General features: G+C 40.0%; 1 pseudogene; it reads right to left on the bottom strand.

The window, feature by feature from the left end:
* LOC127121888 (bifunctional TH2 protein, mitochondrial-like) overlaps nt 1-9,054 on the bottom strand; it is a 93,761-nt pseudogene extending 84,707 nt beyond the window's left edge.
* Nucleotides 9,055-16,070: the final 7,016 nt, after the last annotated feature.

Raw genomic sequence — 16,070 nt, 5'->3', positions numbered from 1 at the left:
ACTGAAAGTCCATAAGAGTATAATGCATTCCATAAGGAAAAATCACTGGGGAGACAGAGACTCTGGGGGACAAAAGAGGTTATGCGTAGGCCAGGCTACGACTTAAAACTGCTGGGGGACTAGAGGGAATCCATACAAAATGGAAAGACTCAGCCGGGGAAATAAACATCATCTGCAGGGGATACGAATAAGTCAGGATAAAACTGAAATACTCGACTCGTGCAGGGAAAAGCGATTTCACTAAGGAAATGCACACTCAACTCAACTGGGGAGAAATAAAATTCAACATAGGAGTAGCAAAAATATATTATCCACTACCTGTTACTGGATAAGAAGATAATAAAGATCTGACGGAGAGAACATCCATCATCTATTAAGATTAACATATCAAGGATGACTCGCCGGGAACCGTCAGGAGGAAGTATTCATTACCGGTTACTGGGTAAGAATAACCTTGCTGGGGAAACTGCAGAAAGGATTAGGATTTATAACTACCAGTTACTGGGTAGAAGACCAAAGGTGAGAGTATCTGTCATCGGTTAGGATGAACATATCAAGGATAAACTCGACTGGGAAGAAAATCCGTCACCGGTTAAGATGAACATATCAAGGATAGACTTGCCTGGGGATGTCAAGGAGGATACCCGTCATCGGTTAGGATGAACATATCAATGATATACCAACTGAACAACAAAGGGGGAATTACATCTATCGAAAACTAGATAGAAAATAGTCGAAGAGAAAAATCCGTCACCGGTTAGGATGAACATATCAAGGATTCATTCTGCGAGGGGACAAAGTAGGATTTACAAATATCGGTTACTGGGTAGAAGACCAATCAAAGATAAAATCCATCACCGATGAAAGTGAACATATCAAGGATAGACTCTGAAAAGGGGAATGAAAGTAGGGATTACATCTATCAGTTACTGGATAAAATACCACAGAAGAGAAAATTCGTCACCGGTCAAAGTGAACATATCAAGGATAGACTCCGCTCAGGGGGACAATAGGAAACAACTACCGGTTACTGGGTAGAAGTCCAACAAGGAGAAGAAAACCCGTCATCGATTAAGATGAACATATCAAGGATTAACTCTCTAAGGAACCAAAATAGGGATTACAACTACCTTTTTACTGGGTAGAATACCAAAGAAGAGAATATCCACCATTGGTTAAAGTGAACATACCAGGGATAGACTCTACGGGGGAAGAAAAGATATCCATCACCAGTTAGGATGAACATATCAAGGATATACTTTTCGAGGAATAGATCCACTAGGGGATACTGCTGAGGATAAAAAGGGTACTTTTGCCGGGTATTGGGCAAGAAATAACAAACTGCAAACTAAGAAGAATATCACCAGTTGCTGGGTAATAGACTCTTAGGGTGCCAAAATATCTATCTAGGTAAGAGCTAGAAAGAAAATGGTCAATCAAGACTCATCCCAATGAGGACATAACTCAAGGGGAGTAATTCCACCAGAAAATTTGCTGGAGAGGAAACTGAAATAACAATCATCCACGAGGAAACAATCTCAATGGGGAAACAGAGAAAGGTTAAAGTCTTTTCTGGTTAGGGGCTGACACTCTACAATAAAAAGAGGACAGACACCAGATTTGGTATGGGGATAAAGTACCGCCATAACAGAGAATGAAAATCTCAAATAAATCAAATAGGAAGACGCAGGATATGCAAAACATATATTTATATGAATGTATATGTATATGCATTTATGGTGATTATGCTGACAAAATGATCGCAAAGGATACAGAGGAGTCATAAAGAAATTGAACCACCGGTACAATCCTCGGTCAATCCACAAACCATGGAGACAAACTGCTGGAGAACAGAGAGATCAACAACCCAAAGGCTCAACCCTTGCTAGTGAAGGAGATCCGCTGAGGACAAAACATCCAACTGTAGGGAATTGTAGGTCAACACCATAAAATGGGAGATAACCCTACATGGGAAAATCAACAAAAAGCTGCTCAGAAACCAGGAGAACACTCTAATTGGGAGCCAAGATAGAACGATTGGTGGGGACACCGAAGCGATCTATTAGGGAAAGATCAAACATCTTCTGATGACGATCTCTCTGCTGAGGAAACATGAACTCCGCTGTGGAAGGCTGAAACTCTTGTTGGGGACAAGGACATGCCGCAAACAACTCAGCTAGAAAAAGAAATAAGCTCTACTGGGGATCAAACAACTCCACCGAGGAACTGAGACAACACAAACGTCTAGGGATACCCGAAGAGTTAACTGCTTGGGGAACCTCAGATGCTTCGCACTTAAGAACTTGCTTTGGGAAAGTTCTTGCTTATATATATTTTTAAAAAACTTGATTTTGATTTAAAAATGTTGATTCTAAGTGTTGGCAACAATTTTGGTAAAACAAAGAGTGTTCACAAGATGTCATGTGTGATGTCTTAACATGAGATATCCTATGTACCTGCTGGAGTTCAAGAACATGTGCATGCAGGATTGTTTCAAAATGCCACATACAATGCCATGGCTTCTGATATTGGATGTACCTGCTGGAGCTTAAATGAAAGACATGTTCATGCAGGATTGTTTCAGATGACATACACAATGTCATGGCATCTGATATGGCTGTACCTGCTGGAAGTTATAAAAGGAATTATTGGATTATGCAGGATTTTTCGAGGATGTCAGACCCGATGTCATGACATCCTGTACACAGAACATTCAGTGTGAATGTCTGGTGTTTTGTGATTGCACAATTAATGGCAATCTTTGGATGATTGAAGATATGGCTAGCTGGCGCATTCAATCATGGATTACAACCAGATTTACTTATTTTCCAAGGAGATCTAAACAGCTGTTATAAAAAGATTTGATTGGAAAATAGATTTAGGGTTTTCAAGATGTCCAAGCCCAGCTGAAAGCTTCTATAAAAAGGGACTTAGAAAACCTGTTTGTACACACAACCAAGACTGAGCGAAATATAGAGAGAGAGCTAGGGTTTGTGTCTGTTTAGTCGTAAGAATTGTAGGTCATTCAAGTCATCCATTGATGATTGAATTGGACTGATTTGTGGTTGTAATTTGTCACTCTAAAGCTGTTAAGCAAGAGTGTGTGTCTTCTTGATCAAAGCTGTGAAGCAAGATCAAGAGTGTGTCTTCTTGATTGAAACTGTGAAGTAAAATCAAAAGTGTGTAATTGAAAAGTATTTTCTTTTCTCAAGGGATTGTTGTTTAAGATCACTGGTGTGTGATTGTAAGGAAGTGAGTGGGTTCTCATATCTAAGAGTGCTTAGGTAGGAATTGCACGGGTAGAGATTAGGTGAGAAAGACTGTAACTTGTTAAAGTGTACGGAGAGTCTTTGAACTAATTCTATTTTAGTGAATTTCCTTCCTGGCTTGGTAGCCCCCAGACGTAGGTGAGTTGCACCGAACTGGGTTAACAATTACTTGTGTTATTTGCTTTACCATTCTGCGTTTGTGTATCCATTGTTTATTACCAGATATTAGTGTCATGACATTACCTTTGACATCTTATATCTGATACCAGAATTTCAAAAAAGTTTAATTTCAAAACGATCATAATAAAATTTAAAACTATTGGCTGAAGTAAATAAGACTAGAAACAATTGGATAAAAGCTCAACTTTATTTAATAGGACGGTAGTCTGTAAATGACAAGACTCCATAGATTTTACAAAGTTGAAAGTGGTAATTTACATGGAAAAGGGTTACATTGAATACAAATGATCCTTAGTCCTTCTACCAACTCTTGACAGCCACTATGCTTTTGACCGCTGCTGAAGATGAATCGATGTCAATCCTTGTGCTCAAACAAGTCTCCAAAAATCACTGAAGATCAGCAGAATAAAGTTACTTGCCATAATCCCTAATTTTTGCATAAGTTTCCCCAAGGTGGGGTACTCAACTTATCGGGAAATTATTTTCTGTTTTTATGTCTCTAATTTTTGCCTGGATCGCCCTTTCGGGTTTTCAATCCACCGAGACGCTCATTTTTGCCTAAGTCGCCCTTTCGGGTTATCAACTTAGCGAGCTGTTCTTTTCTTTTTTATGCGAAGTATTTCTTGACTACATCTGCGTTCACAGGACGAGTGAACTCTTCACCATCCATAGTTGTAAGAATCAATGCACCGCCTGAAAAGGCTCTCTTAACAACATATGGGCCTTCATAATTGGGAGTCCATTTTCCTTTGGAATCTGGGTTGAACGATAAAATCTTCTTGAGCACAAGGTCACCTTCTCTAAACACTCAAGGTTTGACCTTCTTATCAAAAGATTTCTTCATTCTCTGTTGATATAATTGACCATGACATATGGCAGTCAACCTCTTCTCTTATATTAAATTCAACTGGTCAAACCTGGTCTGACACCATTCAGCTTCAGTCAACTTGGCTTCCATGAGCACATGCAATGAAGGAATCTCAACCTCTACGGGGAGCACCGCTTCCATACCATACATGAGAGAGAAAAGGGTTGCCCCTGTTGAAGTGCGGACGAATGTACAATACCCATGCAAAGCAAAAGGGAGCATCTCATGCCAATCCTTATATGTGACAACCATCTTCTGGATAATTTTCTTGATATTCTTGTTCGCAGCTTCAACAGCCCCATTCATCTTGGGTCTGTAGGGAGAAGAATTATGATGTGAAATCTTGAAGTCTTTGCAAAGAGCTTCTACCTTATTGTTATTCAAGTTCGATCCATTATCAGTAATTATCTTACTTGGCACACCATAACGACATATAATCTGATTCTTGATAAACCTCACAACAACTTGCTTGGTTATATTTGCATACGATGCTGCTTCAACCTATTTTGTGAAGTAATCAATTGCCACCAAAATGAAACGGTGTCCATTTGAAGCTTTGGGCTCAATCATCCCAATCATATCAATTCCCCAAATGGAGAAGGGCCACGGGGAAGAGATAACATTCAATTGTGTCGGAGGAACATGAATCTTATCAGCATAAATTTGACACTTGTGGCATTTCTTCACAAACTTACAAAAGTCAGATTCCATTGTCAGCCAATAGTAACCTGCTCGCAACATCTTCTTCACCATTGCATGTCCATTGGAATGAGTACCAAAGGAACCTTCATGCACTTCGGTCATCAACAAGTCTGCTTCGTGTCTATCCACGCATCTGAGCAAAACCATGTCAAAGTTTCTCTTGTACAGTACATCACCATTCAAGTAGAAATTACCGGCTAATCTTCTCAAAGTCTTCTTATCTTACAAACATGCCCCAGACGGGTAAATCTGACTTTGGAGGAAACATTTGATGTCGTAGTACCACGACTTCTCGTCTTTGATCTCTTCAACAGCAAACACATGAGATGGTCTATCAAGACGCATCACAGTCAAATTGGGGACTTCATTCCAATACTATACTACAATCATTGATCCCAACGTTGCAAGAGCATCTGCCATCCGGTTTTCATCTCGAGGGATATGATGAAATTCAACCTTTGTAAAGAAAGTTGAAATCCTCCTCGCATAATCTCTATATGGTATCAAACCGGGCTGATTTGTCTCCCATTCTCCTTTGATTTGATTCACAACCAAAGATGAATCACCGAAGACATCCAAATACTTTATTCTGAGATTCATGGCCTCTTCAAGCCCCATAATGCAAGCTTCATATTCTGTCATGTTGTTTGTACACTTGAAAATCCAATCTAGCTGTAAATGGTAGATGCATGCCTTGAGGAGTAATAATCACTGCCCAAATGCCATTTCCATATTGATTAACAGCTCCATCAAATACCACGCCTCAACGGGAACCAGGTTCTAGCCCTTCTTCAAGCAATGGTTCATCACAATCTTTCATTTTCAAGTACAAAATCTCTTCATCAGGAAAATCATATTGCACTGACTAATAATCTTCAATTGGTTGGTGAGCCAAATGGTCAGCCAAGATACTACCTTTGATCGCTTTCTGAGATCGGTATTCGATCTCATACTCTGATAAGAACATCTGCCAACAGGAAATCCTCCCAGTTGAAGCAGGCTTCTCAAATATATACTTGATTGGATCCATTTCGGATATTAACCAAATGGTATGATTCAACATATACTGACGCAGACGCTTAGCAGCCCAAGCAAATGCGCAACAAGTCTTCTCAAGCATTGAATACCGAGTCTCAATGTCGGTGAACTTCTTACTAAGGTAGTAAATTGCAAATTCTTTCTTCCCAGCCTCATCATGCTAACCAAGAACACAACCCATACTATCTTCGAGCACAATCAAATACATGATCAATGGTCTTCCTTCAACAGGTGGAGACAAAATAGGAGGCTCAAGCAAATATTTTTTGATACTGTCAAATGCTTTCTGGCAGTCTTCGGTCCAATCACAAGACTGATCTTTCCAAAGAGGCTTGAATATAGGCGCACACATGGCAGTCATATGGGAAATGAATATGGAAATATAATTCAAGCGGCCGAGAAAACCTCTGACTTGCTTCTCAGTTTTGGGCGCAGGCATCTCTTGTATTGCTTTGACCTTGGCAGGATCAACTTCAATACCTCTCTCGCTGACGATAAAGCCCAACAACTTACCAGAACGAACACCAAAAGTACACTTATTGGGATTCAAGCGGAGTTTATACTTCCTCAAACGCTGAAATAGCTTCAACAAATGCTCAACATGTTGCTCTTCATCAATCGATTTAGCAATCATGTCATCGACATATACTTCTATCTCTTTATGCATCATATCATGAAAGAGAGTAGTCGTTGCTCTTTGGTAAGTTGCACCAGCATTCTTTAAACCGAAAGGCATCACCCTATAACAGAATGTTCCTCAGGATGTAATGAATGTGGTCTTCTTCATATCCTCGGGTGCCATCTTGATTTGATTATATCCGGAAAATCCATCCATAAACGAAAAGACTTTGAATTTAGCAGTATTGTCTACCAACATATCAATGTGTGGTAAAGGGAAATCATCTTTCAGACTGACTTTATTCAAATCTCTATAGTCAACAGACATGCGGACTTTTCCATCTTTCTTCGGCATAGGCACAATATTGGCCACCCATTACGGATACTCAACAGTTACAAGGAAACCAACACCAATTTGCTTCTGAACTTCCTCTTTGATCTTCACAGCCATATCAGGATGCGTTCTTCTCAACTTTTGCTTGACTGGCGGGCATTCTGGCTTCAAGGGCAATCTATGCTCCACAATCTCAGAATCCAACCCAGGCATGTCTTGATAAGACCAAGCAAACACATCTGAATATTCTTGGAGAAGATCGATCAACCCCTTCTTAGCATCTGGACACAGTCGAGACCCAATCTTGACTTCCTTCACATCATCTTCGGAACCCAAGTTGACAAGCTCAATCTGCTCTTCAACTGGATGAATAATCTTCTCATCTTTCTCAAGAAGACGAGATAATTCATCACTCACTTCTACATCACTTCCCTCATCGGCTTCAAACATAGGGAATTCAAAATTTGGAGAAGGAGAAGGATCATTGTATTCAATGGGGTTTGGAACCAACCTGCATAATGATTTGATATTTTGATTTTAGAGAAGTGAATTTGTGGCCAAATATTATGCAGATGGACAATGATATTGTTTATTTAGGTTTTTTGTGGTTACCATTTTCAGAAATAAGCAAAAAGTAAAAATAAAACATCAGAGATATGGATGAATATAATTAATTTTATTGATGATCAATTTAAAATGCCCAACAATGTTCACTTCTCCTTTAGGCATAGGAGAAGGATTTTAAAATATAAAAGCAATTACTTAGATCGATGCAAAATAACAGGAATATCAACGGCAATCTTATTGTTGCATGTCTGTCCATGCGTCACAAAGTTGGCGCATTCTTCCTCTTCACTATCCTCTAGCACAGCAGCTAAGTGTTGTTCATTCCCATGAATGAACCCTCCGCTATGGAACCTGAGTTGCATCTCTTTAGATCTAACGGTTGACGAGCCCTTCTGGAACCCAAAACCAGTTTTTCCCTTGTTGTTAGCGACCTCTACCACGCGCCCTCACTGATCAACAGGAGCTTCTTCAACAATTCTCTGCGCATCTTTCAAAGAGGACATAGGTGCTCTAACTCTCTTCTCAGCAGCAATAGATAAGGCTTGGAACGGAGTTCCAACCTCATCCTCAGCTTCTACATATGAGAAAGATGACAGATGGCTATCCAACAACGCCTTCTCACCTCCCACAATTACCAGCTTGCTATTCTTGACAAATTTGAGCTTCTGATGCAGAGTGGAAGTAACAGCTCCTGCTTCATGAATCCATGGCCTTCCCAACAAATAGCTGTAGGCCGGGTGAACATCAATTACCTGGAAAGTAATCTAAAAATCACTCGGACCTATCTTGATTGGAAGGTCCACTTCTCCAATGACTGTCTTGCGCGAGCCATCAAAGGCTTTGACAATTACTCTACTATACCTCATGGGAGCTCCTTGATAAAATAACTTTGACAATGTTGACTTTGGAAGCACATTGAGTGACGACCCAATGTCAACTAGCACATTTGACAAAGCATCTTCTTTGCAATTCATCAAAATATGCAAAGCCAGATTGTGATTTCTTCCCTCCTCAGGGAGTTCTTCATCGTAGAAGCTCATATTATTGCATGAAGTGATGTTAGCCACAATGTGATCAAACTGATCCACAGTAATATCCTGCTCCACGTATGCCTGTTCAAGAACTCTCTAGAGTGCTTCTCTATGCGCTTCAGAATTCAAAAGCAGAGACAACACAGAAATCATTGAAGGAGTCTGGAGCAACTGCTCAACCACGTTGAATTCACTCCTTTTAATCAGCCGGAGTACCTCATCATCATCACTATTGGCTTTCAAATTGCTGGACTCACCAGACTTATCCTTTGAACAGCCCACAGGATCAACAATAGGCACCTCCGCCTTTTTACCAACAATCAACTCTTCCTTATTCTCCGAGAACACCGGTCCAAAAACTCGACCACTACGGGTCACCTTCGTAACGTCTGCAATGCTTACTATTGAACCGGTAGTAGGAAATGGGACCTCTTGACCATTCTCCATCATCATAGCATTGTATTGATACGGTACAGCCTTATCAGATGCATACGGGACTGGGCCCGCTAACCGTATTACCAACGGCGAAACTGATCTACTGCTGATGTTCTGGTTATTGCTTCTATCATACTGAACCACTAACCGATCTTGTTTCTTGAAAACGGGAACAATGACATTAACATCATCATCTACATGACGAGATTGAACAATCTGGATCAAGCCTTCATCCATCAAACCCTGGATGTCCCTCTTCACAACAGCACACCCTCTTGGGTTCACGCTACAAATATAACAACCATCGTGATCATGTTCACAGTCACTCACAAAAACAGATATCTTTGTGCATTTGCACCAAAGATCTTTGGATAAACCGTACATCAAAAACCTTGAATTCACCTAGACAGTCGTCCACCATGTTCACTACGGTATTCCCATGAGCGGGCAAAGGATGAGCTTTCACATTAGGCGTGCGGTCTTCAAAAGACACCATGCCACTCTTCATAAGCTTTTGCACCTCATACTTCAGCGGATAACAGTTCTCAATATTTTGCCCAGGTGCACCCTGATGAAAAGCACAGCGAAGTTCAGGTTTATACCACCAAGGAGGTGGTTCTGGGATTTGCGGCGGGTTCCTTGGTTGAATCAATTTTTTGAGGACCAGGGATGGATACAATTCTGCATATGACATAGGAATTGGGTCAAAAGAGACCTTCTTCCTCTCGAAATTTTGTTGCTGGTGATGATTGTTGTTGGAATTGTTGTTGTTGTAGGTGTTTGTTCTTTGTTGCGGTTGTTGTTGTTGATGTTGATTTTGATATTGTTGTTGTTGTTGAATTGGTGTTGTTTGGTGATTTGAAATTACTGGAATGACGGAAGATACTTGGTGATGATGATGTTGACGGGGTAATGGATTTCTTCTTGCTTGAGGCCTCCTATGCCTCCCACTAGAAATTGCATTGGTCACATTATCTTTCCTCATACTGAAACTACTCCCATACTTCTTGCTGGTTGATGCCTCCTCTTCTGACAATCGTCCTTCACTGACCCCTTCTTCAAGTCTCATCCCCATGTTTACCATTTTGGTAAAATCACTAGGGGCATTGGAAATCATGCGTTCATAGTAAAGTGAACTCAGGGTTTTCACAAAGATTTTTGTCATCTCCTTCTCCTCCAAAGGAGGAGTGATCTGGGCAACCAATTCTCTTCAACGCTGGGCATACTCCTTGAATGTCTCCTTATCTTTCTGAGACATGGACCTTAGCTGGTCCCTATCTGGTGCCATATCCACGTTGTATTTATACTGTTTCACGAAAGCCTCTCCTAGATCATTGAAAGTGCGGATGCTTGCACTATCTAGCCCCATATACCAATGTAGTGCAACACCTGTCAGGCTATCCTGGATGTAGTGAATAAGCAATTGGTCATTATCTGTCTCGGTTGACATCTTGCGGGCATACATCACAAGATGATTGAGTGGACACGAGTTTCCCTTATACTTCTCAAAGTCAGGCACTTTGAATTTTATTGGGATTTTCACATTGGGCACTAAGCATAGTTCAACATCACTCTTCCCAAACATATCTTTGCCTCTCAGCATTTTTAGTTCCTTGCGCAGCTCAAGGAATTGGTCTTTCATTTCATTCATCTTCTCATAGACGCCCGGGACCTCAGATGGATCGAAATGATAGATGGTGTCTTCTACACGCGGCAAAGTATGCACAACGGGAGATGGCACAGACATGACCGGGCTAGATGTCGGCATGGAACAAAAGTGGGAGCGAAACCTTCTGGCACAAAATTAGGTGGCATTCCCCAAGGGAATCCAGCAGGAAGATTGAGAGCAAAGTGGGCAGTGGCAGCAGGCACAGTAGAGGCAACCACTTCAGAGATGACAGTCCTCGCGGGAGGAGTTGCAGGAGTTGGAGAAGCTTGGGTATGGGCAACAAGAACTGACTCCATCATGGCATTCAGTCGGACAATATCCTCTTTCAAGTCTCGGTTCTCTTGCTCAAGGTGTTCCTTGATCTTTGGATGATTAGCTTTGGTGTTGTACCGGTGAGTCAGCTTGGCTAAAGCACAGAAGAACACCAATCAGACACCTGACAAAAACCTGCTTATGCAAATGATGCATGAAATGCAATGCTTGATTATTTTTATTTCCAAGGAACTTACTATATCATTTGCAAATATATAAATTGAAATGGCAATTGCAATACTTTTGATACGACCAAAAAATCTCTTTTTATTTATATAAATTGGAAGGATTACACTGAGTACATTTTTAGAAACCAAAATAAAAAGATACAAGAAAAAAGGAGACTAGTCATCCTAAGGATCCCTAACAACAGTGTCAGAAGATTTGGCTGAAGGCATATACTTCCTTCGAATGCGACGGATCTCGGTCTCAAAAGAAGCCTTCATCTGGGTCTTCTCTAGGACAAGTTGGTCGACAATCTTCTTCCAAGCAACGGAAGGCTGAGGCATGATAGAAAATGAAACCTATGGCTCTCTCTGTCTCTTCGTCACTTGGTCTTCAAGTAGCTCAATTAGTGCATCTTTGTCCTTAGACTCTAATTGCAACTCTTCATGCTTCTTGCTCAAAGCATGGAAACGCTCTTCCCACATATCCTTCTCTTGCTTCATCTTGATGAGCCCATCTTCCAACTTCTCTACATCTTGGTTAGGGAGAGTTAATGGCTCAACCACAACCATAGACATAGGTCTTTCACAAGGATAAGGAATCTTCAACTCCAAAGCTCTCTTCTTCACCCAAAGAGTGTAAGCTTCCAAAGGTACACAGTTGCACGGACCAAGCTCGGATCTTCCTTTCCTATGCACATTATGCCAAGCATGCACAATCTTCTGCTTCAAATGTTGGGGATCTTTACCCTCTTGATAGAAAAGACCTTCTAAAAACAAGTTATTAGGTTTGTCTCTCAAGGGGAACCCAAGTTGACGCCGAGCCAAAGCAGGGTTGTAGCTAATTCCTCCTTGTGTACCAATGAGAGGCACATTAGAGAATTCACCACAACTATCAATAATCTTCAAACTCCTTAATGACGGGTCATACCAAACTATATCATCATTAGTGAGAGACATAAGTCTCTGAGACCACCTTAAACATTGTTTGTTCTCCACAAAATCAGGCGTCTGAGGCAAGTGCGAAATAAACCACTTGTACAGAAGAGGAGTGCAACAGACAATCGTTCCACCACCCTTAGAATTCCTTAGATACAAAGAGAAATACATGTCACCCAACAAAGTAGGCACAAGATTCCCAATCAAGAAAAGTCTAATAGCGTTAACATCAACAAAACCATCAATGTTAGGGAACAAAGCTAATCCATAAATGAGCAACACAAAGATAGCTTCAAAAGCATCCACACTACCGGCTTGAGCAAAAGTAGTAGCTTCCTTGATGAGGAAAACAAATGGAAACCCAAATAACCCATCTTTCTTCACCCAATGAGCCTCTATCTCAGACTTCTTCAAGTGAAGAGCTTCAGCAATAATACTAGATCGGGGAATCTCCTCCAATCCACTAAAAGGAACTCTACTAGAAACAGGTATTCCCAAAAGATGAGAATAGTCCTCCAAGGTAGGCACAAGCGAAAAATTTGGGAAAGTGAAACAATGGTAGAGAGGATCATAGAACTGCACCAATACACTCAAAAGTCCTTCAACTACATCAGCAGACAAGATGGACAGAAGCTTCCCATGATGTTGTTTGAAGTCCAAGGGATCTAATACAAAAGATGCTAGCTTCCTTAACTCTTTCAAGTCGGGACATCTGAAACTGTACTTCTTAGTGTTCCTTCGTCCATAATCCATGGTCTGAAAATATTTGCAAATGATACCTTAGTTCCTTGAAATTTTGTGTGATGAATGTTATGATGCGCATGAAATGCATGAATGCAACAATCACAAGTAAGGGAACACACACAAGGAAAACAAAGGTCAATGGATTAATCAAGTCATTGTCAAGATCAATCATCCATTTTGGTGGATTATGGTTTACACCTTATCAACACCCAAGTTCCATTGATATTGACAAGACTTGATTGGATCAACCAAGAATCAAGGGTTTGTTGCAAGTCACGAGCATGGAGTCTGGGTAAGAACCATCACAAAGGAGTGAACTAAGGATAAAAACCTGTAGATCATGTTATATAAAGTTCCCAGAGTCTTAATTCCATCTATCGGATATTATAGGTTAAGATGACTGACTCATCCACCCATCATATTCTCAAGAGAAACTCGTCTGAGTGTAGTATCGCGTAACAACTGTTATCAAGTCTACACCTGAACAGTTTCTGCACTATGTCCTAAATAGGCCAAGATGGGTTAGGTGTTCTAAGGTCCTTAGCTTCTCATACCCAATTTGAAATAGTAATGCCTAACCACAAAAACTTGTGTGACATTTCCAAATCCAAAGGGGTCTCCACTGAGCAGATGAATATCAAGCCAACTTGTTAAGGACTACTCCACATAAGTCGAACATGACTATACCATCCTCCTATCTTAATTGCACTCAAGTTCGGGTTAGAACTTATCTCACCACTCAGAGATCACCAAGCACAATAAGCAGATTATATCACATATACATATATACAAACATCACATATATACAAATATATTCACACGAAAAGTAGTGGGAAATTCACATATATACAAATATACTCCCCAGCAGAGTCGCCACTTCATTTCTGTAGCGAGAAATTCATGATCATCAAGCTATTGACAAGCTAAAGATCAATTAACAAGAGTCTCCACCACGCTTTTATTGTTTCCAAGGGGAAAAGGGAAAAAGTACGAACAAAACCTAAATAGTAAGAAGTTTTCAAATAAAAACTAATAAAAGTCAGAGATCACAGGTAAGGGGGTTGGTTATATAGAGGGAAGGTGTTAGCACCCAAAGTATCCTAGGTACTCCTAGGGAGCCCTTTTTGTGTGCATATGTATTTTGTACAAAGTGATGTTCACAAACAAATAGAATGAGGGGATGAGAAAAGAATTCATTAATTATATTTTTGTGTTCGACAAGGCCTTCGGTCTTGTGCCTACATACCAACATATAAATGAGGGATCAAAACCTCATAGTTCATGCTATAAATTTCAAAATGAGTGTGTTGGTTTTAACAAAACATAAGTTTGAAAGGCACAAAGGCCTAAAATGATTTGAATGAGTTAGTTCTTTTTTGGCTTTTTGAAAGTTTAAGTCAAGTATGATTAACTTTATTTACCAGTTGATTTAAGAAAATAAATTTGAAAATGCAATGGCATAAGGCCAAAGTTTCTATCTTTTGCAAAAGTGGTCAAAGTTTAGAACGAAAATGGTTCATACAAAGAAGGTTTTGAAAATGGAGGGAGAGATTTTGAAATTAAAGAATTGGGGAGAAGATGAAGAGACTACCCTATGCACAAAAATTTAAAAGTTTAAAGTTGAAAAGATCTGGCCAAATGGGAGCAATCCAATAGACAAGTATGTCAATAGAAACCAAGAATTCCCTTTGACTTTTTAGAATCATGCAACACACAAATGCACAATTATATCAATCTTGAAGAGCAAAGGCATCAAATAAAGATGGCCTCATCCAAGCTTACCCACTTCATGATCTTCTTCAAAATAGCCCATGTAGCAGATGAATTCCACAAGTCACAGGTTCAACATAACAACTTATCAATGATCAATGTTGTAGATGAACTAGAGAGATCTTGAATGATGTATCATATGAATTCAAATTACAATCACTTGGGTCTTCACAAATTGGCATTGGCCAAGTCCATTAGCAAAGGAATGTTGCCTAAGTTCTAAGTCCAATAGGGCAAGGTCAAATCAACAGTCCACTCAAAAAGTCTTTTAGGGTTTTTGTTATTATTATGTACATTAATGGTCAAATACCAAACAAACAAGCAAACAAAATAATATCACACAATATGGTCCAAGTGGACAAAGTGAAAATTACATTAACATAAACAATTAGAATGATATGTATAATGCCAAATGATATAGAGTGCTAAAAGTAAATTGCATTAAAGTAAAAGCTTGAAATTAAAAGTTAATAGTTAGTAAGTTAGTAGTTAGCTTTGTTTTTTGATTTCAAGACATTCTTTGGAGAACACTCAACCCACTTGCCACAAGCATGGATCCTTGAACCAAAACATCTTCCAAAGGAAGGAAAGAAGGCCAAGTTTCCACCCAATACCATGGAAGAGGGGAGACTTACAATCTCACTAACTAGAATGCTTATGCCTTTTGTTCACAAATTTAGCGCTATGTTAAGCAATCGCAATTGAACTTACGTAGAAGTCACAACTATTTGAGACCGGGCAATAAACTTTTGGTGTTAATACATGTTGGAGACATAGTATTAAGAACTATGCTCATTAAACATACCACACACAAGAAATATGCAAAAAGTGAGGCCTAATCTCATCCATACTTGTAGCGGGGTATTCGTTACCATTAGAGATATTGACTAAATCCAAGGTAAATCATACAAGTCGAGTCACCACCGCACTTCTATTTATCCAAAGGAATGGTTAGAAAGCGAACAAAAACCTAGAAGTTTTATCGAATCAAAAACTAGTAAAAATGTCAGAGATCTGGGTAAGGGGGTTGGTTATGCAATGGGAATGTGTTAGGCACCCAAAGCATCCTAGGTACTCCTAGGGAGCCCTTTTCATACTTGTTGCAAAGGTTGTTGTTTTTTTTTTGAAAATTTATTTGTGCAAACATGATTGAAGGGATGAGAAAAGCGTGTATGTTTATCTAATGTACTACTTACTAAAAGAAGGGTCAAAAGAAAATGACTCGCACGGACGTCGCATCCACTGCATACGTATCTCATCTGAATCTGAGAATCAGAGTCTTCGTAGCTCGGCTACCTATGTGAGCAAAAGGCGAAAAACCGGCGGGAAAACGAAACAACAGAGCCTCCACCGTGCGTTATTTATCCCAAAAGAGGGAAAGGAAACGCTTGAAGTAAACCTGGAAAAGACATGGTCTCGCGACCAAAGAG

This window comes from Lathyrus oleraceus, chromosome 2 (genome assembly GCF_024323335.1).
Source record: "Lathyrus oleraceus cultivar Zhongwan6 chromosome 2, CAAS_Psat_ZW6_1.0, whole genome shotgun sequence".
In the NCBI taxonomy this organism is placed as follows: Eukaryota; Viridiplantae; Streptophyta; class Magnoliopsida; order Fabales; family Fabaceae; genus Lathyrus; species Lathyrus oleraceus.
This window is presented reverse-complemented; position numbering and strand designations above follow the sequence as displayed.